Here is a 25,072-nt window from a genome sequence, read left to right as displayed (position 1 = left end):
GCGGGTTCCCAGGCACTCCCACGGAAAGGTGCCTGCGCCGGCCGCGGCCTCGAACCGCCTGTGAGCCACCTGACCTCCCCGCCCCTGGGAAGCAGCAGGGCTCAAGTTCCTGCCTCCCCGCTGCTCAGAGACGGAGGAAGGCCGGCTGTCAGGTGCTGGCTGCTGACCACGGGCCATGTCGTCACCGTGACGCTCACAGCAGTGTGGGCAGCAGGCGTCCCCGGGACATTTTTACACGGTCAAAACCGCGTTCTTTGGGGGCAAGACTGCAAATGATCTGAGCAAGTGTGCAAGACAGGAAGAGTGTGTCTGTCGCCCTGCCACCCGCCTGTGTCTCGAGGGGCATCTTTCTCACTCTACGAACCCCCGGCTGACTGCCCTCTGCTCATCCAGGGCGGCCGCCTTACAGCTCCCGGGGCCCCAGAGGGTGAGCCTCCACCCCCGGTGCTGGCGGAGAAACACCAACTCTCAGGCCATAATCTGGAAGCCACAGTCTCATTCACCTGCTGTTGGCAAGCTAGCAAGCTTTCAAAGTCAAAGACATGGCTCGTACTTTAGCAGCCAAGTAAACCTGCAGCACATAATTGCTGCACCGCCACTGACCAGATCTGGGGAGACGTGGCTTTCCCGTCAATCGGCACAGCCTGCCACTGAGTTTTGTCAAATAGTACGTCCAGAACATATATGACAGCAAAAGACCTTAACAAGTTGTTCGTTAAGCCTGTCCTTGAGTTAAAGGCAGTAGATCTAAACATCCAGAACTATTTGGTCCTCAGAGGACATCGATGGCCTGAAATGAAACGTTTACGCTCTAGCCCTGGACAGCACGGCCGGCGTTCAGGATGGAACCGCTCCGAGATTCGCGGGGCCTCCGCAGGCTTGGGCAGCAGGGCCCGGGCTCCCTGAGCCCCGTCTCTACCCGCCCCCACCTTGGCCAGTCCCAGGGCCCGACAACTGCCCCCTTACACCTCTCTCGCTACACCCCACTCTCGCAGGTTCACAGGGGCCGCCACACCGGCTGGCCACTGCCCAGGGCCTGGGAGACTGAGAATTCCATTTTTAAAAATCTAGTTAACATATCAAAGAGCAGTAAACGTGCAAATTGCTGTCCTAAGGAGTCCTTTATTGCCGTCCCTTTTCAGATAGCCTCCCCACCCCCACGGGCCAGAAGAACAAGCTGTTTACCTTCTTCAGATGTTACCTTCCGCAAAGACACTTCAAAGAAGGCCTGTGGGGCTCACCCGGCCCAGCAAACACTGAAAACCTTCTGCCCTGATGGATGGAGCCTCTCCCCACATTTAATAAATATAAGCGGCGGCCTGCTTCCCTTTCACAGCAGCTGTTTTCCTCATGGGCCTGCAGCTCACGGGTGGCCTGGCTGGCACGGCCCGGGAACGAGGGAAGGCCGGGCGACAACCCGGGGCCCCGTGCCCCCCAGCCTCCCCCCCCCAGAGCAGGGGCCCTTTGTTAATGTTTTCTGCCCGAGCATTCCACAATCTTGACTTAATCTTTCTATAGTAGACGATCCCCATAAAGATTACTCCTTCTCTTAATATCAAGTTGCCCAAATGGATTTGATGTGCGTCCTTAATTAAGTATAGAACGTAAATACTTCCAAATGGGACCTCACCAAACCCATTAAGCTGCTGTGCAGACTCAGGCTGGAGCCCTGGGCAGCTCCCGGGGGCGCGTCCGTGCCCTGGCCGAGCGCTCCCTGCAGGGCGGACCCCAGCACTGACCACCGCTCCTGCCTGCCGCGGAGGGTTGGCAGAGGGACGTGGCCTCTGGGGGGCTTTGTCCGGGAGGCAGAGACCGTCTTGCCACCCACGCCCATAATCACAAAAGCACCAACGGCTCCCAGGACGCCCAGAACACCTGACCTTGACTCACCTTCACAATCCCTGTGTTGCTCGTCCCCTTTCAAAGTAAGGAGTCTGAGGCTCAGAGAGGTGAGGAATGGTGCTTGGGATCAGCTAGCCGGCGACCGTCTCCCCGAATTTCTGAACCTCAAAACATGCCGTCTTTCCGCTTGATAGGCGTGGCTTCCCGATGGCCCTTGACACCCTTGCCCCTTGCCCGGCGGGGGGAAGGACCCCCAGCGTCACCACGGACGTGCCTTCCGGGGCAAGTACCCCAGCCAGGGGCACACTCGGTGCATTCAGTGTGCTGGGTGGGACGTCAGCCCTCACGCCGACCCTGTGCCGAGACTGTCCCCACACGGGTTACACCATTTGCCCAGGGTCGTATGTCCAGAGGCAAAGCCGAGATTTGAACCCGAATTCAGCTCACTTGGCTGCCAAGCCGTGCTCCTAACTGAACAAACAACTGGCCTAGAAAGGTTTGTGTCTAAATCTCCTGTCCTTGAGACGCAGGCGCAGAGCTGACCCCCAGAGCGCCCAGGCCCGGCGGAGGTGAGAGGGGCTCCCGGCAAGAAGGCCAGCCCTGGCTGCTGTCGCCCAGGGGTGAATTCCACAAACGTCGTTCATCTGTGTTCGAGAAACCAGCGCATGTGGTGGGGCCTCCGCTCAGACACCCACTCTGTCCCCGCTGCCCTGGTTCCCACCGTGGCCCCTGTCATTCACGCCCCCCGCTTCGGACACTAACTCTGCGTGCAGACCACCCCGTCCCCGCGCAGCTGCGTCCCAGGAGAGGGTCCTCGAACTACCTGCCCCGGCCCCCCGTGCTGGCCCACCACTGTCCTGGCTTGACCTTCGGCTGCTCGGTCAGCACACTCCACCGTGCACCTGCTGTGCGCTGGGACCAGGGACGGGCTCGTTCCGCGCGGCGGCCGTCCCGAGCACAAACAGCAGGTGTGCAGGCCCTCCCTGGCCCCGTCACCTCATCCGCGGTCTCCCGCTGGCGGTGTGGGAACCCAGGGCAGGGGCGGTTTCTCCGTGCCGAAATGTGCTGCGGTGTCGCTGAGGCGATTAACCCCATTAATCATCAACATTATCATCGTTATTATCCTTCAGCAAATAGTAGTCATGCCTCTTTAAGAGGAAGCTTTTAGGGCAAAGACTTTGGACAATGCTCCTTAAGTAGACATCAAGATCATAGAATAAGTCAAACCCCGAAGACGAACACGCCGGCATCACCCGGTTGGAGAACGTGCCTGAGCTCGGCCGCGATTTGCGGACACGCTGGTGCGGACGGGAGGGCTTGTGCGTCTCTGCCCCGCCACGGATCCGCTCTGAAATCCTGAAGTCTGAGCACAAAGTCCATAAATGAGCCCTAACAGAGTGTGGCCCGAGTCTGGTGATGGGACTCTCCAAGGCGCACAGACGGTCCCTGGCCGGGCCCTGCCTGTGTCCTTCCCGGTCCGGCCGCGTGACGCTTCCTCAGATGTATTTGATCAAAGCACAAGCAGTAGTAAAATAGCTGAGTGGCAAAGTACTTGTCAAAAAGATCAGCTTGTAATTGAAATCTAAATTTAATTAAAGGGAGAAAAATACTTGCCACGTGCTTAGTGAAACGAAGGGGGTCCGCGCATCGGGCCCAGAAGAGTGTGCCGCCCGCGCCTTCCGGAAAACGCAGCGCTCACGCCCCCGCCGCTGGTCCCGCCTTTGCAGATGAAGGACAGGAGGGCCGCGTGGACCCGCGACGGCCAGAACCTCCAGCGGTGTGTGTGCCAAGAGTCAGGCGGGAAGGGACCAAAGCGACTTTCCGCCCGGCGTGGGGCCCGCTCTGTGCAGAACGTGCGGACGCAGCACCGGGCTGTGGGAGGGCTGCCCCCGCCACCGTGCGGACCCCACGGCGTTGACGGCTCTTTCCCGGGAAGCCGCCCGGAGGGCCGCGCTGCAGCCAGGAAGGGGCCACACCGAACGCCTTCCATCCACAGAAACTGCCCGCTGGTTCCAGTTGGTGTTTGTGCTTCCTCCAGGCGTTTGCTGTGCTGCTGCCCTGCCGGCCGCGAATGGGGGACAGGGAGGGCTGGGAGGACACAGCGGGCAAGGGCAACCTGGAAAAGGCGGGTGAATGTCGTCCGCTACAGCAGCTCACAAACACCCCCGGAGCCCTCGAGAAGCGCGAGGGCCAGGATGACCCCTCTGTCCTCTTGCCTAAAGCCAGAAGCCCCCCGTCCACACGGCCCCCGGCCCCACACGAAAGGGACGAGGACGCCCGCCAGGCGCGGACGAGGTTCCCTCCCCAGGGACGGACGGGCCAGCTGGTGGGGCTGGGAGGGGACCCTGGAGGCCCAGCGCTGTGCAGCCGGTCTGCCCCACACCCCCACTGCCAGGGAGGGGACAGAAAGTGCGGGACCCCCGGATGCACCCGTCAGCGTCGGCTTGCCTCTTCGTCGTCCCCACAGAACCACGGTCCTGGGGGCTCCGGGTCCAGTCCAGGGGAAGCAGGAGCTAGTGAGCAGGAGCCTGGCCGGTGCCCCTGCGGTGGGCCCAGCCAGCGTCGGCGTCCCCCTCGGCCAGGCAGGCGTCCGCTCCTGGGTCTAGGGCGGCGGCCGGGCGTGTCCCGCAGGAGTGTCTGTGGAGGAGACACCCAGTCCCCGCCCGGATGCCCAGCCCGTGCACACGGCCGTCGGAAGTGTCGTGGGGCTCCGCAAAGCGAGGAAGATGCTTGAGAACCGGCAGGACACGGCGGGTGGGGGCGGGGGGGGGGGGGGGCGCGTCTGTGCCGGTTCCAGGGCCCCGTCAGCGCCAGAGGAGCCTCAGCCTCGCGTCGGGCTCACACAGGGTGTGGCGTGTGCACGCCCCCGCGGAGGGGAGCCCTGAGCCCCAGGTGCCTGCCCGGCCCGCTCGGCCACCGCACGTCCTCGTGCCCCTGACTCTTTCCGGAAGCGTCCGAGCTGCTCGCCGTCCCCTCCCTCCCCGCAGACCCCACTGCCCGTCGTCCCGAGGATTTGCTTCCCGCCTCCCCCGGCCCCCGCTCTGCTCTCGTCCACCAAAACAGCACGAATGAGGGGCCTGTAATCTTACGCCTTCGCTTTGGGGACTTTTCGGCAGGAACGTCCTACCCACCCGCGACCTGAGCGCGCAGGATGGCCGGTCGACGGGGCGGGAGTGTGCGAGGCCAGGGCGCCCCGCGCACACGTCCGAGTCACAGGAACCCGCACGAGCCCGGCCGTCTGCAAGCAGCTGGTGCGGGAGCCCAGGGGAGCCCGGGAGCGAGCTGAGGAGCGGAGCCTCGTCGGCTCGTCCACGGAACACGGCTTCGTGCAGCGGCGGGAGGGCCGCGTCCGAGGCAGCAGGCAGCGAGCCCAGAGCAGGCCGCAAACCGCCAAGCTGCCCTCGGAACACAGGAAGCCCCTTCGGCGGAGGGAAGGTGCGTCTGGGGCGCCCGCTGCCGGGGCGGGGGTGGGGAGGCCGTGAGGCCTGCAGGGCGCACACGCTGGCAGGAGCCTGTCCGTCGGCCGCACGGCCCCCAGGCCGTGCCCCCCAACCAGCCACGTGCAACCGGGGCAGGGCCGCGGGCGGCTCCGCGGCCGCAGCGGCCAAACCCACGCGGTCAGTGTGGCGAACGGAGAGGTCTTTCCGATGCGCCAAGAAGACCAGTCCCTCGAGGAAGCTGACACTTGAAATCCCCGGGCAACGGCCCCTCCGGCGCTTTCCTCCCCCGCTGCCCCCGCTCCCAGGCCTGGTCCTGACGAATCCGTCTCAAGTTCAGGGAGGTGACTTTGATTCTTGATGCGGGTCAAGAGCAGGAGGCAGGCAGGGAAGCAGATTTCCGAGGCCCCCGGCCACCGGGGCCTGCTCTGTCCGCGGCGGGTGCTGGGCCCCCGCCCTTCTGTGCTCGAGGGCGCAGCCGCCTTCCCCTGAAGACAGCCCTTCCGTCCAGGCTCCCCCCGGAGGGCGGCCCACACGTGCACAGAACGGACGTCGTCTTCAGTCAAAATGAATCCTATTCTATTTCCAGAAGGCTGCTTCTCGTTAAGGAAACCATTGTAATTAAGAATTTTAAAATGCAAGAAATGTAAAACTCAGAAGTCCAACTGGGGCTGCAAGGTAATTATTAGCTTTCTGATTATAACTGTGTCTTACCTATAATCCTGTCCGCTTGGTCATGAGTGTTATTACCGCCATCGCTGGAGTCTGATGCTAAACGCACGTCTCCATTGGCTAAAACGGCAATTGGCTAAGCTACCTCCTTTCCCTGTCCACTTGACCACAAATGAGCCCAGGAAGGAGCCCTACACACAGCAGAATATCAGCTGCAAAAAAAGGTCCTAAAAATGTGGTCTTCGTGGGGGGAGGGCAGGAGCGGGGCCCCTGGCCCCGGGGATCGGGAGCGAGGGTGGGGAGGGGCAGCCCTCCACTACCTTAGGGAAAGTGGGCTCCTTCCAGACAGGCCGCCATTGCTGACGTTGAGATCAGCTGGCCCCCCCTTGGCTCCGATGTCCGCTCTGCGCCCGAGCTGGACGGACAGGGGTCCCGGGAGGCGAGTGTGAAAACCGCTCTCTGCACAAGTGCTGCCAGGTGTCCGGGCTCAGGCTGTCCTGCCGGAGCCGTGGCGGTGAGCTCAGCGGGGGGCACGGGCAAGGGCGCGGCAGATGATGACAGCCGATGTGCGGCGGAAGGCGTTCACCCCACGCCACTCCGCCGCAATTACAACTTTGCAGCCGGTGCCCCGCCGTGACGGGCTCCGTCCCGTCTGCCCCGTGGCACCGTGGCACTTGCTTCGTTCTCAAGAGCGTGTCGGGGACGGCGAGCGTGCGGACGTCGGGCGGCAGGGACGGATATCCCACAGGAAGCCGGCAGGGGCACGGGGCAGGCGGGGCCACACCTGCTGGAGCCAGGCTTCCAGGCGCCCACAGTGCGCGTGTGCAGGGGGAGGCGGCTGAGGAGAGCCCGGGAAGCACCTGCCGGGGCCACCTCGATGCCCACGGCGGCCACTGACCGCACCTCAACCAAGTCTGCACCGTGTGGCCTGAGAGCCGGGCGCCAAAACCCGGAAACAGAGCCACTCCCTCCACCTCCCTCCTCCCCCTCGGGTCTCCCGAACACTCTCTCTCACAGGTTCCTGGGACACGAGGGCAACGGCCACGACATCTCGTCCTTCCTCTACCCACCACGCGACCCGCGGGCATCCTGCCGCAAGGTGGACACGGAGGGACGCCGCGGCATATGGAGAAGCTACAGGCGCACAGCTCGCGGCACAACCAGGACGTCCTGAACATCGTGGGCACCGGGCCACCCAGGACTGCTCTGCCCACGTACAGCCCGAGCCACGGAACGCTCCTGAGAAAATCCCCACAAGACGCGAGGCTCGGAGCCCCATATCTGAGAGACGAATCACCTAATCACGTTACAGGACAGTCTGCACGTTCCATTTAGTAACCCATTTAAAATAATTTATTTAAGTTTCGAGAATCACACACACCTTACCGTAATTTAACGCGTAAGTGGCTGTGACGCGTGCTCCAATTCCGCGTGCGTATCCAGAGCGTGAGAAAGGGAGCGTGCGTTTTTGGGAAAACTTGTCTCGGCTCATGCTGTTCTGTGGGTTAGTTGGTCCATCCGTGACACGGTGTGACGGCACAGCCCCCACGTCGTGTCACCGTGGCCCTGCCAGGGGGCAGCTGAGCTGTTCGGAGAAGGGCCCGGAGCACAAGCAGGGTCCTCAAAGCCTCCCGTGTGTCTGCACCTGAGCAGACGGCCGTTAGTAGGAAACGCTTTCCTGTTTGCGGGAGCATCGTCGCCGCATAATCACCTGTGGCTACTGAACGTGGGAAATGTTTACAATCGCCGAGCGGTTGGAACAGGCAACCAGCGGCCAACGTTACACAGCACCGTGGAGTATACAAATACACACATAAGAAGGCTTGCGCGGGAGCACCGAAGTGTGAGTGACGTCACTTCCTTTTCGAGACCTGCTCACGCAGGCACCCAGCGCCTACCCCTCTCAAGCGCCCTCCGGTTTGAGAAAAACCCTTGGGACTTCTGCCTCACTGAGAAAGACTCATCAGGACTCTGTCGCTTAACAGATGGACACGAGCACCCTTCTCTCTGCCTTCCAGCCGTGTCCACCTTCCGGCCGTGACTGTGACCCACGGCGCTCTGCCCGTCACCTGTCAGGGCCGGGGCATGCTGGGAAGAAAGAGACCCCAGAAAGGGGCAGCTGTGTGGTCTCGAGGTAGGGTTAGGAATGAACCGTCAGAGGGGGAGCGTCCCAGCTCCGAAAGGGACTCTGGGGTCCCTGCCTGTGCCGGGCCACCGTGTGCGAGGGACGGTTGGCTCCGGGTTGCCAGCCAAGTGTCCCCAGGCTTCACTTCCAGCTCGAGCACAAGAGGATTCACAGCTGAACAGAAAGGGAACAGAACTTCCTCTTCCTCCTTTGAGCACGGTGCGCTCAAAATCCCACCAGCCAGGTCGGCGGCACAGGGACAGAGGGGACTCCTGGAATCAGGGTTGGGTGGCCGGCAGGCATCCTCTGGCCGCGGTCTGCGCAAATCCCAGGCAGATTTAGAAAGTGACGCGTGAGGAGATAGCCTGGTTTGGTTCCTGTAAGGCAGTGAAGATTGTCCGATGACACCGTCACTCTTAGGGGAAATGAATGGTAATTGCTGTCTAGACATTTTATTACGACAGCCAGGCATCGGCCATTGGCCACCTCCTGCTTTCCGCGTGAAGCACTCAGCCGGCCTGAATTGCTCAAGAAGCCCAGGCTCAGAGCGGCAGGGAGCTGGGACCCCTGGGCCCCTCTTCATACTCTGGTGGGGGGCCCCCACGGTCTGCCTCAGGGCCCCGGGCACAAAACCCTCTTGTGTTGACCTGGTTGTTAGATGCGGACTAGCCCCTGGGACTGTGAGCAGAACCCACCAAGCATGTCACTTGTCTTCAGCTTTGACACTTGTGTCCTCTCATTATCGTCACCAGAGTTTTGTCCAGAGATCGCTTTCAACCGCTTTCCAAGCTGTGCCTCCTTCGGGGTTTGAGACGCGCTGTGGGGACCGGGGACTGAAAGGGCCCCCGCTTCCTGCCAATGCTGGGCCGGACGGAGCTGACGCCCTGGGAGGGCCTGAGCGCCTCGGGGCCAAAGCCACCAAAGCCACCGCCAGCTGTCCCCCATGCCTTGCCACAGGTTCCTCCTATCCCCTTGAATTGCAGCGGGTGGGAAGGGCCAGAGGGAGAGACCCTGGAGGCTAGTGGCTGACGCGTCCTACAGAAATTACAGGGGAGGAAAACAGGGGCACCGGGGCGGCTCAGTCGGTTAAGCGTCCGCCTCTTGATTTCAGCTCGGGTCAGATCTCACGGCTCATGGGATTGAGCCCTGAGTCAGACTCTGACCTGGTGGTGAGGGCCTTCTTGGGATTGTCTCTCTCTCCCTCTCCATGCCCTTTACCCCCTCAAAATAAGTAAATAGAAACTTTAAAAAGAAAAAAGGGTGGGGGGAGTGCCTGGGTGGCTCAGTCGGTTAAGCCTCCGACTTCAGCTCGGGTGGTGATCTCACGGCTCATGGGTTCGAGCCCCGCGTCGGACTCTGTGCAGACAGCCCAGCCTGGACCCTGCTTCAGATGCTGTGTCTCCCTCTCTCTCTCTGCCCCTCCCCCCTGGTGCTCTGCCTCTCTCTGCCTCTCAAAAACAAAATAAATGTAACAAAAATAAGAAAAAGAGAAAGGAATTACGGAGGAGACGTTCCAGAGCCGCGCGCACGGTGTTACGGGGGCTCTACTCTGTCCCCACGGCCACCTGAGGCCGGCAAACAGCGAGCAAGAGGCAGGAGCGGCCCTGGGAGAAAGCGCAGGATGACCCGGAGGTGTTTGGTCTGCGCGTGCGTGGTGGCTCCGTGGTCGCTTCCCAGTCCCGTGGCCCGTGACAGAGCCTCGGGACGGGCCCCCGGCCCAGCTCTGAGCCTCGGGACGGGGGTGCCTCCCCCCCACCCCCACCCCCACCCCCACCCCCACCCCCACCCCCACCCCGGTTCCCGGGCACACGCACCTCAGGGCTTCCCTCCGGCCCCGCCCCCCGCGCCCTGCACGCCAGCCCGGAGGAGCCCCCAGCCCGGCGCCTGGACTGTCCTCGGGACGGAGGGGTCGCCTCCGGCCGGGCCACAGCTGCTGAAGCGACTTCGCAACCATCTGGGCCGTTCTGGGTCCGCGCGCCTGAGCGCACGTTCCCTCCGCCGCGCGGCGGCTGTGAGCCCACCGGCCCGCGCGGGCACTGGCGCTCCGGGCCGCCTTCGAGAACGACCAAAGCGGGGTCCTGTCGCGGCCCTGCTCACGTCATCGGCGACCCCCGAAGCCCTGCACGCCCCCCACCCCCAACAGAGGGAATCAGGGGAAGGGAGCCAAGCCCCCCCCCCCCGCCAGCGGGGCACCCTGGCCCCACCTGCTCCTCCCCGACACCGACACCGCAAGCGGCGCCCCCTGGCGGGATCCCGCGGGCTGGGGCTCCCTGTGACCTCGGCCACACGCGCACCGCCTCGCTCTTTGGAAGAAAACCCGAGGTTCTGTGTCCCAAGCGCCAGAGTTCCGTCCCGCGAAGGCACGACGCGCTCGGGTCTGTCTCAGCGTGTCCGGGGCCACGTTCACCAGCCGCCCCGGCGGTGGGGGGGCCGGGGCTCCACTGACCCGCGGAGGAGCCCGTCTAGAAGCCCGTCCGTGTGCCGTGGCGGGAAGATGCCCAAGCGTGTGGAGGGACGCACCCCCCCCTCCCCGGGCCGTGGCAGCGCGAGGCTGTCCGCAGCCGGCAGTGGACACGGCAGAGGAGGGTCCGCGGGGGGTCGGCCCCGGCACGGGCCATACGGAAGACCCACGAGCGGGGGCGCGTGTAGAGTCTGAAAGCGCTAACGAGGGCAAAGATCTTCGATAACCAAAGGAAGGTGCTCTTGTTTGGACGCGTTTTCTCCTCTCTGACAATTTTATTGAGATACAACTTACACGCCACACAGGAGCTTAACGTGCCCAATTCGGCGTCTTTCCAAATTCTCAGAGTTATGCAGCCACCGCTAACTGCCGATGCTGGAATGTTCTCACCCCGAGAAGAAAGCGTGTGCCCCCCCCCAACCGGGCGACCACTGATAGACTTTCTGTGTCCGGATTCGCTCTGCTGTGCATTTTACAGAAATGCTACCGGACCACACGTGGACTCTTCCTGAGCAGACGTGTTTGACGCCATCCGGGCTGCAGCGCCTGTAGGCCCCTCGCTCCTTTCGTGGCCCGACGGCAGTCCGCCGTGTGGACGTGCGTTTGCTTCTGTGCTCATTGGCTGGGCCCTGCCTGGCAGTCGTTTCTACTTCCCCACGCTCGTGCACGATGCCGCCCTGACCTCGCACAAGCCCGGCGTGGACGCCTGTGCACCGGGGAGCGGGGCCACTGGGCCACGTGGTGACTCCGTGTGTAGCATTTGGGGAAGCCTGTCCAGCTCCAGACCTTCTCAGAGCCCCCCGGCCTCTCCCTGCCTCATTATCTGGGCCAGCAAAGCTGTCACCTGCGACTTTTGTCCTGGTCTGCACGTTGCAAAGCCCCCGCAACACTCCAGTTCCACCCTGCAAAGTCCCCAAGTGTTCGGAGCACAAGTCCCAATTAACCCGAGTTAGCACAAGTGTGGCTACAAGGGACCCGGACAATGGGTGTTGTTTTATTTCCTAATCCACGGAGGGTCCCGAGAAGGGCCTCGGTCTGAAATGACCTAAGAGGCACTTGTCCCAGAGGCTAACTTGAAGCATCTCAGTGACGCGAGAGCTTTTTATCCCAATGCTTTGTGCATTCCTTTTATGCATAATCTGCTGCTAACAAGGTACCTGCTTTTGCTAATTCCTTTCTTCTAAAAAAAAGCAACGGGAAAGTGTAGATGTTTACCATTCTTGTTTGCATGCCACAAAGAAAACTTACTTTTCAACAAGGGAAAGACAAAAAGAAATGTGTTAACTCCACCCTAACAGTACAATTTGTAAGACCAGTGACCCAGGTCTGAGACCACAACGCTTCTGTCGACTGCCTTGGTGCTCACAGCTTTGCAAAAACACCTCCTCCCGCTTCGGGAGGCAGCGTCCGCTGAGCCCTGCCAGTGCCCCTCCCGTGGGCCGCGCCTGCCCTGCTCCCATCAGGAGACACGGCTCAGCCACCGGGTGTCAGATTTTTGTGACCAAGTCAAGCAAGTGAGTGAATAAAATCATTGTGCAAGTAAGAGCCTCTAGTCCTGGGATGTTTTCGGTCACGGCCGCCAAGGAAAAGCCAGCCCCGCACTGCCTCTGCCCAAGAATGTTCTCAGGAACTGGGGGAAGGGCACAGGCCACCGTGCATGTCCCCACGGGGACCCCGGGGGGCGAGGCCAGGACCCTCAGGGTGCTCCTGGTTCACGCTGGCCACGGCCCACGTGTGCCCGTCTCCGGTGTCCCGGGTCTACGGAGGGAGCCGCGCTCTGCGTCCCTGGGCTCCAAATGCCCTGCGGCACGAGGCCACTGGACCCTCCTCGGGCCGCCATCGTCGGGCAGAGCTGCTCCCAATTGTCCACGTCTAAGCTCTGTTGCATGAGGACAGTGAAAGCGTCAGCCGATTCGTGGCTCCTTCTTTCCTTGTCTCCAACTGAGGGGGTCACCGGCCGCGTGAGTCCGTCGGAGGGCAGAGGAACAGGAGACCGGGAGGCGTGGCCCGTGAGAGGTGCAAACACCCGGGGGCGTGCAGCTCCTCACCGGCCCCCACGCTGGCCACCTCCACCCGCGAGGCCCCGTGGAGACACCGAGGAAAGGGGGCCCCGTCCAGCCGGGCCCGCGGCCACCATGCACGAACGCCAGCGTGGTCACAGGAGGGGCCGCCTCGGGTCACGGGTGCGCTGACGGCCCCTCGCCTCGCCCGTCGGCCCCGCGGCCAAGTGCGCACCGGTGACAGCATGGGGCCTGCACCGCCACCGTCACCGCCACGGGCGCTGGGGCTCCTCCGTGGAGCACGGCCGTCCGCCGCCCTCCCGGCCGCCACCGGGGGCGCGTCCAGCACTCGCACCTGTAGCGTCGCAGACCTGCTTCCCCTCACCCGCCGGCAAGCCCCACGGTTCACACCTGCTGCCGGTGTGCGTGGACGTGCAATGAGCCTCACACGGGGTCCCCGCGGACCTCTCCCCGTCCGCGATTCTCAGTGCTTAGGGCTTATTTTCATCTTCTGTGCCTTGTCCCTGCTGGGTTTTTGTCCCGGTGTGTGCTCTTTGCTCTTAAAATGTATTTTGCCTTTTACCCACCGTCATCTTCTAACCCCTGGTGTGTTTCTCACAGAACTTACTTTTATTTCAACCCGTTCATTTCCTCCTCTGCCCTCAGTCCTCACGCTCAGCATCCGCACCCACACGTCCCGTCAAATCCGTTTCTGGAACACCTGCTGACCGCACTCACGGCCCCACCCCAGCTCCTGGGGCACATACACACACTCACATGCTCACACTTGCTTACGTGCTCACACTGCTCACATTTTCTAAAAATAGATGGAAAAGAACGCTTCCTGGAGTTCCAGCATCACTTATTTAGAGTTATCGTCCCATAAGAATCTCCACGATTACTCGAGTGAAGGGACCCGTGAGCTGAGCCCAGAGAGGTGACAGGCGCAGTCACTATGTGTCCTTCTCCAGGGAGCCTAAAGGCAGTTTTTTGAAAACACAACAGTCCACATCTTCAGAGATGGAGAAATCTTGGAAGTCGATGCAACTGTCTGGAGGACAGGGTGGGGGCCGTGGGGGCCAGGAGAGCAGCCTTCATGGAATTCTCTGAGGTGTGATTACATCAATTCCACGGACAAGGAAACAGGGACCTCAAGGAGGAATGACTTCCTCAAGGACACACGGCAGGTGGCCAGACGCGGCCCTGGGCACCAGCCTGGCACACTGACCCGACCAGAGCTCGGGCAAAGAGGCAGGGACCTCCCCTCGGCACAATCACAGACAGGCACGCTGCCATTCGATTAATAATAATTTACAGCATTGAAAAGATGTCTTCCTCTCTCTTTTGTCGATAATTAGTGGTTAAAAACTCCAAGTATTTACAGGCGTAGGCAAGGAGACGGAAGAAAGAATGAAACCACTTTTGCTGTATAGAAAACACATCCTGGGGCACCTGGGTGACTCGGTCGGCTGAGTGTCCGACTTCGGCTCAGGTCATGATCTCACAGCTCATGAGTATGAGCCCCGCGTCAGGCTCTGTGCCGACGGCTCGGAGCCTGGAGCCCGCTTCGGATTCTGTGTCTCCCTCTCTCTCTGCCCCTCCCCTGCTCATGCTCTGTCTCTCTCTGTCTCAAAAATAAATTAAAAAAAAACATTAAAAAAACTATTTAAAAGATACTTTCCATGCTAAAAAGTAGAGGAAATACGTTTGATAATGTCCATCAATGTGCCCCAGTCTTAGCATCACTCAGCTGCATATTATCAAAGTGAAATTTTGTTGATGGTTTCTGATACAGTGTAGCTCACAGATAAAAACAGATCTAGAATGTACATGATGAATCTGGTTTTAAAGCGGCATAAAATCAGGGGCGCCTGGGTGGCTCAGCGGGTAAGCGTCAGACTTCCGCTCGGGTCATGATCTCACACTCCGTGAGTTCGAGCCCCGTGTCAGGCTCTGTGCTGACAGCTCCCAGCCTGGAGCTTGCTTCGGGTTCTGTTTCCCTCTCCCTCTGCCCATCCCATGGTCATGCTCTGTCTGTCTGTCCTTCTGTCTCTCTCTCTCTCTCTCTCTCTCCCTCTCAAAAATAAATAAACTTAGAAAACACGTCCTGTGACCTCACTGAGGCTTCCCACATCGGCCCAGCCAGGCCACGGCTTCTGCCCACATGGGCCGGCTGTCCAGCCCCTAGACCTGATTCAGTCAGGCGTCCGGTCGTCGCAGCTCCGGAGGCAGACCTGGCATCTGGTGAGGGCCCAGTTCCGGGTTCACAGACCGCTTCTTCCTGTCGTGTCCTCACCGCTGGAAGGGGTGGGGGGGGTCTCGTGGAAGGGACGGGGGGGTCTCGTGGAAGGGAGGGGGGGTCTCGTGAAAGGGACGGGGGGTCTCGTGGAAGGGTGGGGTGTCTCGTGAAAGGGATGGGGGGGTCTCGTGGAAGGGACTGGGGGGGTGGGTCTCATGGAAAAGCCCCACCTACTAATACCATCATCTTGGTGAATAGGTTATAATATATGAATTTGTGGGGGACACAAACATTTAGACTATAATAGCCACAACACCTAGGTATTTGGTTAAATATGTTTCTAGAGGTTTCTGTGAAGGTATTTATTAGATGAGATTAACACTCAAATCAGTAGACTTTGAGTAAAACAGACTGTTCTGTGGTGTGGGTGGGCCTCGTCTAATCAGTTGAAGGTCTTAAGAAAAAGGTTGACCTTTTCTTAAGAACAGGGGATTCAGCTCCGTGTAGTGTGAGCCCCTGCATTCTTGCACTGCACTAGATGGCCTAGATCTCCTGATGCGCCCACGACCCCAGTGGGGACGCAGCCCTCAGGGAGCCACACTTGACATCACAGGACTATCTGGACCACGAGTGGACTCCTGACCCAAGAGCAGAAAATCAAAGGTGGGCAACGGCCTATGAGGAGCGTGAGCTTCCACATGCTCCCTGGCGGAACCGTTTGCGTCTAGAAGTGGTGAGAGAGAAGGGCTTGACGCAGGAGGTGGAAAACTGAGGTGGGGTGGGCTCAGAAACCTGGGGTGAACAGTCGGCATGCAGGAGGTGACACAGAACAGAAGAGAGAAGGAGTCTTCTGGTGGTGGGCTGCACTGGGCGCCGGGGGGGGGGAGGGGCGGGGGGGCGGGTAGGGGGTACTGCACTCCCAGGGGCCAGGGACTGGGGGGTACACACGGGCACTGGGGCGGGGGGCTAAGGCGAGGCTGAACTAGGACAGTGGTGTGACAGGGGCCGGTGCTGAGCATCTGGGCCAGGGAGGGGGCTGGTGTTGGGGTTGGGGGAAGCTGGGGGGGGTCAGGCGGGCTAGGGGAGTGGGGAGGCCTGGGGGGTGGTGTCAGAGCCCGGGTGTGGGCCACACTCGGGCATGGGGGGAGGGGTGGCCAGGGGGGCTGGGGGTCCAGGTCGGGCTGGGCAGGGGAACAGTCCCCTCAGCTGTGCCGACAGGATGGGGGGCCTCCCGGGGGCCGGGGCAGGACCACCCCGTGCCCCCACGGAGGAATCACCGAAGCCCCGCGCCCCACACGGGCGCCAGAGAGCCCTGCCCTCCAGGCCGACACCAGGGCTCTCGTGGCTCTCCTGTCAAGTGGGCACACGTGTGACAGGCCGGCCCTGCGGAGTTCGGGGCCCAGGGAGGAGGGCATGGGGAGGAGCTCTGCAGGGGCTCCGGGTGCCCACAGCGGGTCTCAAGCCGTGTCCCGCATGGGTCCCGCCGGCCAGCAGCCGGTCCGTGCGCCGGGAGCAGAAACCCCTGGCAAGACGCGGACGGCACCTTGCCAGACCGCGTGGCCTGTCTCTCACGGTCACGGGCCTTTAAGGCCCCGTGTGTCGCCGTGGCATCACCTTCGCGGGACAGGAGCCTGACCACAGCCCGCCCCCTGGGTCACAGCCCTGCTCGCCCGCCGGCCGTGCCCTTCATGGCAGAGCAGAGCGCGGGGCCGGGGTCTTGGTAAGCGGCCGCCTCTTGTCCCCTAGATCAGACTCTAGCGGGAGCTTCGTCCTTGAAGATTGTCTCCGCCGATTCGCGTGAGCTCTGATATTGGGTGATACAGAAATCACGAAGAATGTCAGAAATGATATCGGAAATCTGCTTCTGGGCTGCACACAGGGCTTCCTCGTTCTGTTACAAAGACCAAAAAGATTCCCCTTCATATGCTCCAGATTTGCCTTAAAAAGCTGTGGGAAAGTACGACCGTCTGACAGAGACAGCACGAGATCATTAGTAAAAGCACGTGCTCTAGAATCGGGAATCCCAGCCTGGAAACCTCGGACAAGGCCCTGACTTTCCACGAGCCTCGGCTGTAAAACGGGCTCATTCATACCTGGAAAGCCCGCTGTGAGCGTGAGAAGTTCTATGTGTCACTCACATACGCTTCTTTCGGTCTTTACTTTGGTTATGTTCACGGAAGCATAAAGCCAAGCTGCGTGAGTCCAAGATGCTCTTTTTGTACTAACTGGGGACCATTTCATAAGTGGCCGTGTTGACGTCTTTAGGCTCCTGGGCAGGGAAGGAAGCACATCCTTGCCGCATTTCACCTGAGTAATCACGTGGTTGGAAACTTCGTGCACTCACAGGTACTTTGCACGCCACACTCGTATGTGTGGGAAGGGATGCGAGAGGCGTTTGGAAGCCCTCTGTGGACGGACGTGTCCCCCGGCTGTGCTAAGAATGTCCCAGTGTGGGGTTAAAATGTTTTCACCCTGGATGTCACCTAGCCGATATCCTGACAGCCGGCGGGCATGTTGGAAGTGTCCCGGGATAAAATTCCCTGTCGTGATCATCTAAGATGAATTCTAGATAAACGGTGGGCTGTAGGTCCACCCAGTACTTTTCTGTGAAGGGCCGGACTGAGCAGTTCTGGCTTTGTGGCCGGACGTCTCGGTCACAGCTTCCCAGCTGTGCTGCCATAGCCAGGAGCAGCTGCAGGCGACACATAAATGCGTGTATGCTGTGTGCCAATAAAACTTTATTTACAGACACGGAAATGTGAACCCCGTATACTTTTCACTTGTCCAGAAATTCAATTCTTCTTTTGATTTTTTTCACCCATTAAAAAATGGAAAAACCATTGTGAGTTTGCGGGCTGTGCAAACACAAGCAGTCGGTGGGTTTGCCAGTCACCAACCTAGAAGATTATTTCGTATATCGTCAGATTCTCCATAATATCCCCAGCCCACATTGGCATGAGCAGAAAATGTCAGTTTACTAAAACTGTGATGTCTTGCTGAAAACCTCAGCTGTCCGTGTAACAACCCAAAACAAGCAAACCTCCTGTCTGGACAGAACGAGTTCCGATCTGGATCTGTGGGACCCGACAGTGGAGACACCAGTCTGGGAAGGGAGGGGTTTCGGGATGGTGCTGCAGGGGCGAGGGGGAGCCCGGGAGGGGCCGGACGGGGCTGGAGGCTGGAGGAGGAGAGGCCCTGACCCCCAGAGCCCCCCAGGCCTCTGGCCTCAAGCAGCTTGAGGCTCGGCGGCCGTCCTGCCCGCAGCTCTGGGGCCTCACGTGCCATGGCCTCGGCCTGTCCTCCCAGAGCCCGTCCATAACACCATGGGAGGCCTGGCTGTACCGGCTCCCGGCAAGCCCTCCCCCAGCCACACGGGCCCATGACGCCCAGGCAGGTCACTCCTTGTCACGTGTCGCGCCCCCAGCTGGCTGTCCTAACTCCTGAGATGGGAGGGGCGTCCGCAGGTCCTGTGGCCGCTGCTGTCCTTGGGGCGGATCCCCGCCTCCAAGCTGGAAAGCCTCCGTGAGGGCCTTGGTGCAAGTCAGAAAATGCCGAGAAAGGTCTGCCAAAATGTGTTGCTTTTCTAGACATTTAACAAGTGGGCTATGAAAGAGAGGAGACGGAGCCCAAACATTAATCAGAAAACCGAAAAGAACTAAACTGAAACCTAAATTTGGGGGAACAAGTTTCAACCTTTTTTTTTGAAGAAATAAAAAGAGAGCAATGGAGTGTGTGTGTGTGTGTGTGTGTGAGAGAGAGAGAGAGAGAGAGAGAGTTTCTGTGTGCGTGATCATGCATGTGTGAGTTCATATATGTGAGTGTGAGCTCCCACCCGCGAGTGTGAGCCCACCTCTGTGTGTGAGTTCACGCGTGCGTGTGAGCTCCCGCCCGCGAGTGTGAGCCCACCTCTGTGCGTGTGAGTTCACGCGTGCGTGTGAGCTCCCGCCCGCGAGTGTGAGCCCTCCTCTGTGCGTGTGAGTTCACGCGTGCGTGTGAGCTCCCGCCCGCGGGTGTGAGCCCACCTCTGTGCGAGTGAGTTCACGCGTGCGTGTGAGCTCCCGCCCGCGGGTGTGAGCCCACCTCTGTGCGAGTGAGTTCACGCGTGCGTGTGAGCTCCCGCCCGCGGGTGTGAGCCCTCCTCTGTGCGAGTGAGTTCACGCGTGCGTGTGAGCTCCCGCCCGCGGGTGTGAGCCCTCCTCTGTGCGAGTGAGTTCACGCGTGCGTGTGAGCTCCCGCCCGCGGGTGTGAGCCCTCCTCTGTGCGTGTGAGTTCACGCGTGCGTGTGAGCTCCCGCCCGCGGGTGTGAGCCCTCCTCTGTGCGAGTGAGTTCACGCGTGCGTGTGAGCTCCCGCCCGCGGGTGTGAGCCCTCCTCTGTGCGTGTGAGTTCACGCGTGCGTGTGAGCTCCCGCCCGCGGGTGTGAGCCCTCCTCTGTGCGTGTGAGTTCACGCGTGCGTGTGAGCTCCCGCCCGCGGGTGTGAGCCCACCTCTGTGCGAGTGAGTTCACGCGTGCGTGTGAGCTCCCGCCCGCGGGTGTGAGCCCACCTCTGTGCGAGTGAGTTCACGCGTGCGTGTGAGCTCCCGCCCGCGGGTGTGAGCCCTCCTCTGTGCGTGTGAGTTCACGCGTGCGTGTGAGCTCCCGCCCGCGGGTGTGAGCCCTCCTCTGTGCGTGTGAGTTCACGCGTGCGTGTGAGCTCCCGCCCGCCGGTGTGAGCCCTCCTCTGTGCGTGTGAGTTCACGCGTGCGTGTGAGCTCCCGCCCGCCGGTGTGAGCCCTCCTCTGTGCGAGTGAGTTCACGCGTGCGTGTGAGCTCCCGCCCGCGGGTGTGAGCCCTCGTCTGTGCGAGTGAGTTCACGCGTGCGTGTGAGCTCCCGCCCGCGGGTGTGAGCCCACCTCTGTGCGTGTGAGTTCACGCGTGCGTGTGAGCTCCCGCCCGCGGGTGTGAGCCCACCTCTGTGCGTGTGAGTTCACGCGTGCGTGTGAGCTCCCGCCCGCGGGTGTGAGCCCTCCTCTGTGCGTGTGAGTTCACGCGTGCGTGTGAGCTCCCGCCCGCGGGTGTGAGCCCTCCTCTGTGCGTGTGAGTTCACGCGTGCGTGTGAGCTCCCGCCCGCGGGTGTGAGCCCTCCTCTGTGCGTGTGAGTTCACGCGTGCGTGTGAGCTCCCGCCCGCGGGTGTGAGCCCTCCTCTGTGCGTGTGAGTTCACGCGTGCGTGTGAGCTCCCGCCCGCGGGTGTGAGCCCTCCTCTGTGCGTGTGAGTTCACGCGTGCGTGTGAGCTCCCGCCCGCGGGTGTGAGCCCTCCTCTGTGCGTGTGAGTTCACGCGTGCGTGTGAGCTCCCGCCCGCGGGTGTGAGCCCTCCTCTGTGCGTGAGTTCACGCGTGCGTGTGAGCTCCCGCCCGCGAGTGTGAGCCCACCTCTGTGCGAGTGAGTTCACGCGTGCGTGTGTGTGAGCCCACCTCTGTGCGAGTGAGTTCACGCGTGCGTGTGAGCTCCTGCCCGCGGGTGTGAGCCCACCTCTGTGCCTGTGAGTTCACGCGTGCGTGTGTGTGAGCCCTCCTCTGTGCGAGTGAGTTCACGCATGCGTGTGAGCTCCCGCCCGCGAGTGTGAGCCCTCCTCTGTGTGTGTGAGTTCACGCGTGCGTGTGAGCCCACCTCTGTGCGTGTGAGTTCACGCGTGCGTGTGAGTGTGAGCCCACCTCTGTGCATGTGAGTTCACGCGTGCGTGTGTGTGAGCCCTCCTCTGTGCGAGTGAGTTCACGCATGCGTGTGAGCTCCCGCCCGCGAGTGTGAGCCCTCCTCTGTGCGTGTGAGTTCACGCGTGCGTGTGAGCCCACCTCTGTGCGTGTGAGTTCACGCGTGCGTGTGAGTGTGAGCCCACCTCTGTGCATGTGAGTTCACGCGTGCGTGTGTGTGAGCCCTCCTCTGTGCGAGTGAGTTCACGCGTGCGTGTGAGCTCCCGCCCGCGAGTGTGAGCCCTCCTCTGTGTGGGGCGGCCTGTCCCTCCTTCGGTGCCTCTCGGCAGCTGGCTGTGTCCGTGCAAGTTGGGCCGAGAGCCACGGTCTCCGGCAGGTTCTCCGGGTGTTGGCTGCGAGGAAGGGCAGGGGCGGCGGCGGGAGCAGCGAGTGACAGGGTGCAGCCCCTCTTTTGGGGGGTGGGGGGGACACACGGCCAGGCCGCCATCAGTGCTCCGTGGTGTCCCGCTCCCGCTCACCCCTGGGACTGCTTTGGGGCAGGACGAAGCCACGGGCCCCTCTGACGCCCACGTGTCCTGGCTCAGAGCGCCTGCGGCTTCTTTGAGTGACAAGTTCGGGTCAGAAGAAAACGACTCTCAGACCGCACTTGTACTGCGTCCGCGAGCAGCCCCCCAGCGACTGAAAACCGCAGGCCCTCGCCCTGGGGACACGCTCCGCGCTCTTCAGAAGCGGCGAGGGCCCACGGGCTTCTCTTTGTGCTGGTTGCCAGCCCGTCGATACGATCGAACCAAAATTTAAAACTGAGAGGTCTTTAAATCGTTTTCATTGGAGAATAACAATAACGAAGCCATTCCGTACTAAGGAAAAATAAAGTTTTCACTCGCAGACTGAATTTCCAGAACCGACAAAGGGTCGTGGGAATACGAAGCGGTGGTGGTCCGGGCCGGCCCGCCCCCACCGCCCGCCCTCGGCCTGCGCGCCGTGACCGCCCTCCCAGCCCCGGCCCTCGACGCCTGCCGCCGGCCTACGGGCTTCACCCTTCCGACCGCAGGTGTCGGGGTGTGAGACCCCCCCCCCAGACGCCCCAGAGTATCCGCTCTGACCTGCGCTTGCCCGGACGGGGACTTGCCCCCAGACCCCCCCTCACCCTGGGGGCCTTTCCCCGGGCTCCCTCGCCGCTGCGTCCTGCCTCCAGTTCCGAGCATCTTCCTCCACCGGACCCTGGGCCCCACGAGAGCAGAGTGGTGGCAGTCCTGTCGGGGGGCCTGGCGCCACGTGGCCACGTCGAGAGCCCCAGTGGGTCTTCCGCAGGAAGGAGTGGGGGGCGGGCGGGGGGCGGCGTCCTCCCCATCACAGAGCAGGTGCCGCGCACGGGCCAAACCCCACTTTCCCCACAGCGGTTGCTTTTCTCGGGCCGCCCTTCAAACCCACTGCGGTGGTCAGTGTGAACCATGAATGAATGGCCTGAAACGCCTACTTTCCAAAAGAAAAGCCATTTGTGTCCAAGAAGTGGGGAAGTAGCCACGGGAACTTCCCCAAAGTGCCTCTAGCTGCAGGGACGTCCCCCCCTCCCCCCGTGGACGCCCGTGGGCGGGGAGCGCCAGCTCTAATGGTCCCTCCGTGAAAGCAGCCAGCGTGAATCCGAGACGGGGGAAAACACCTGAACCCTGGCTCTGGTCGGGGCCTGACTGTTCCAGCTTTCAGTGCGGAGGAAACCGGGTATCGCCTCGCGGGCGTTTGCCAAAGGGAGCCACGGAACGGGGCTGACAGTAACCTTCCAGGCCCCCAAAACACACGTTCTCTCCTTGCGGCGAAGGAACGCGTCAGGGCAGGCCCACAGAGGCTGCCCGTGCGCCCTCCAGCCTCCCCCACGCCCCGGGCCAAGCTCCCCGTGCGCGCAGCCTGAGCGCTGCGGGGTTTATTCTGCTGCGTGTGCTCGGGGCACGCAGGCCGGCCGTCAGGAGGAGCTGGACGGGGAGGGCGGGCAACAGCCGGTCTTGCTTTCGGAGAATTTGCGGCCTCGCGGGAGCTTCGCGAATGCACGTGCTGGAAGGTAGCAAGTGGCCTAACGACGTAAGGAAGTGCCCCGTGACTTCAGCGAGGAGGGGGCTGCTTGCAGCCGGAGGGTCGTGAAAGCTTCCACAGAGGGTGGCTCTCGGGGGACAGGCGCAGCGTGGACGGCCCGGTGGGGCAGAGGGCCTTCTGGACGGAGGCGCTGTTGAGCCGCGGAAGAGGTGGGGGGTTCGGAGGTGCGCCCGGCCGAGGGCGGGGGGGGGGGGGGGACCCCTGAGGACGAGGCTTCCTCGGGGAGGCCCCGTGCACCACACCTCCAGCCACCCCGGGCACCGATAAAGCACAGGCGTGCTGACCCCCTGCAGTCTGACGGGTGCGCCATTAAACTAAAGCAGGTGCGGGGCGCCTGGGTGGCGCAGTCGGTTAAGCGTCCGACTTCAGCCAGGTCACGATCTCGCGGTCCGGGAGTTCGAGCCCCGCGTCTGGCTCTGGGCTGATGGCTCGGAGCCTGGAGCCTGCTTCCGATTCTGTGTCTCCCTCTCTCTCTGCCCCTCCCCCGTTCATGCTCTCTCTCTGTCCCAAAAATGAATAAACGTTGAAAAAAAAAAAATTTAAAAAAACTAAAGCAGGTGCAGGTACCAAGAGACAGCCGCTCTTGGCAGGCGGCCTGCCGCGGTGCCCTCTGCCACGCCGGCCCCTCCAGACCCCCCCACACTGCAACCGTTAGAATACAGGAGAAAGCCATGGTCACCTTGGTGAGGCGGCCCCTCGACGTGGCAGAAGCCCCCAGGCTCCAAGCACCAGCCAAGGAGCATTTTTCCAGCTACATTCTTCGTTCTTCTACTGAGATCGTATTTCCCGTAACGTGCACCTTTCGTCATCCGAACTCCACGGAGAAATGGAGCGGCCGGGGCAGCAGGACCAGAACCAGAGCAGACACCTGCCGCGTAGAGCCAGCTCACGGGCCTTCGTTTCCCACACTGACGCGGGCACACAGGCGCTTGCGGTGATGAGGCGCTCCCACGACTTTGTTTTGGAGGCCGGGGTCCTGCACTTTTCGAGCCGGGGAAAGCACATCTTCTGCTGGACTGAGCAAGGAACGGCACTCTTGTCCTGCCCTCTAGTTTTGTCCACAGCGCATTCTGGTATCACCGTCCTGATTGTTCCCTGCCCCCCCCCCTCATTGGCATGAAGTCACTATGGCTTTCCAGAAGCAGCGTTAGCTTGAGAAGTGGAAAAGAAAAGCAAAGAGGCTTCGCATGCCTCTGTCTGCAGACTAAGCAGCTCTTCAAAGGTGCCAGCCCCGATGTGGCCGCCACAGCCTCGCTGCCCCTGGAGACAGTTGGGACGCACATCCCTGCCCCTGCCACATGTCCCCAACCCTGACCAGAATGCAAGCTGCCGTCTTCACGGCTTGTTTGTGTTGGAGACGCAACTTCTGTTTACCCCACAAAAGGGCGAGGTCTGCGTTTTCACGACCCAGGGAGAGAGATAAAGATGGGCTCCTCCTGGGTCAGCGACGCCCCTCTTCACGGCAGCGGGTTCCAGGGCTGGGTACAGGCCATTCCCTTGCACGGCCTGGTGATTCCGCTCGGCCTCGACAGAGTCACAACAGTTGCCAACATTAAGCTTGACACTTCTGACCCGGGCATATTCGTTGTTGAAGTTCAAAAAATGAGGGGCGCCTGGGTGGCTCAGTCAGTTGAGCACCCAACTCTTGACTTCCGCTCAGGTCATGATCTCATGGTTTGTGAGTTTGAGCCCCGAGTCCGGCTCTGTGCTGACAGCTCAGAGCCTGGAGCCTGCTTTGGATTCTGTGTCTCCCTCTCTCTTTGCCTCTTTCTCTATCAAAAATATAAACAAACATTTTTTAAAAAGCTCTTTAAAAAAATAAATAAACCTTTAAAAATATGAAAAAAGAGGGGCGCCTGGGTGGCGCAGTCGGTTAAGCGTCCGACTTCAGCCAGGTCACGATCTCGCGGTCCGTGAGTTCGAGCCCCGCGTCAGGCTCTGGGCTGATGGCTCAGAGCCTGGAGCCTGCTTCCGATTCTGTGTCTCCCTCTCTCTCTGCCCCTCCCCCGTTCATGCTCTGTCTCTCTCTGTCCCCAAAATAAATAAACGTTGAAAAAAAAATTTTTTTTAATTAAAAAAAAAATAAAAATATGAAAAAAGAAATATTATTCTCAACTATTAATCGCTGGTCGACTCCAAAAGCTAGAAATTAAAGCATCAGAAAATACGTTGTGTGAGTTCTAGGATGATGGGTCAGATCTTAAAAAGATTCAAAACTATTCACTCAAATTTAGCAGGTTAGTAACAACCATAATGTACTGCCTCTGACAACCCCTCCGTGTTGGGGGAATTTCTCTGAAGAAATCTGAGAAACAAAATTGCCCCCATATTGACACCCATTTATAAGTTCTACTCTGGCCAATATTAGTTGAGAAATCTACAACCATTTGGTTTTGACTTAAGGAAGGTTAATTTTTTTTCCCCTGTCACCCAGGTATGATCTTTGGAAACTAAGTTATTGGCTACACTCTGGAGGAAGGACTCAGAAAACACCTACTCAGCAAGCAGGAAGCTTCTTTG

This window comes from Lynx rufus, unplaced genomic scaffold, assembly GCF_022079265.1.
Source record: "Lynx rufus isolate CCGP_SWC_20201006 ecotype Redwood Valley unplaced genomic scaffold, mLynRuf1.p SCAF_20, whole genome shotgun sequence".
NCBI lineage: Eukaryota > Metazoa > Chordata > Mammalia > Carnivora > Felidae > Lynx > Lynx rufus.
Note: the sequence above shows the minus strand (reverse complement) of the source record.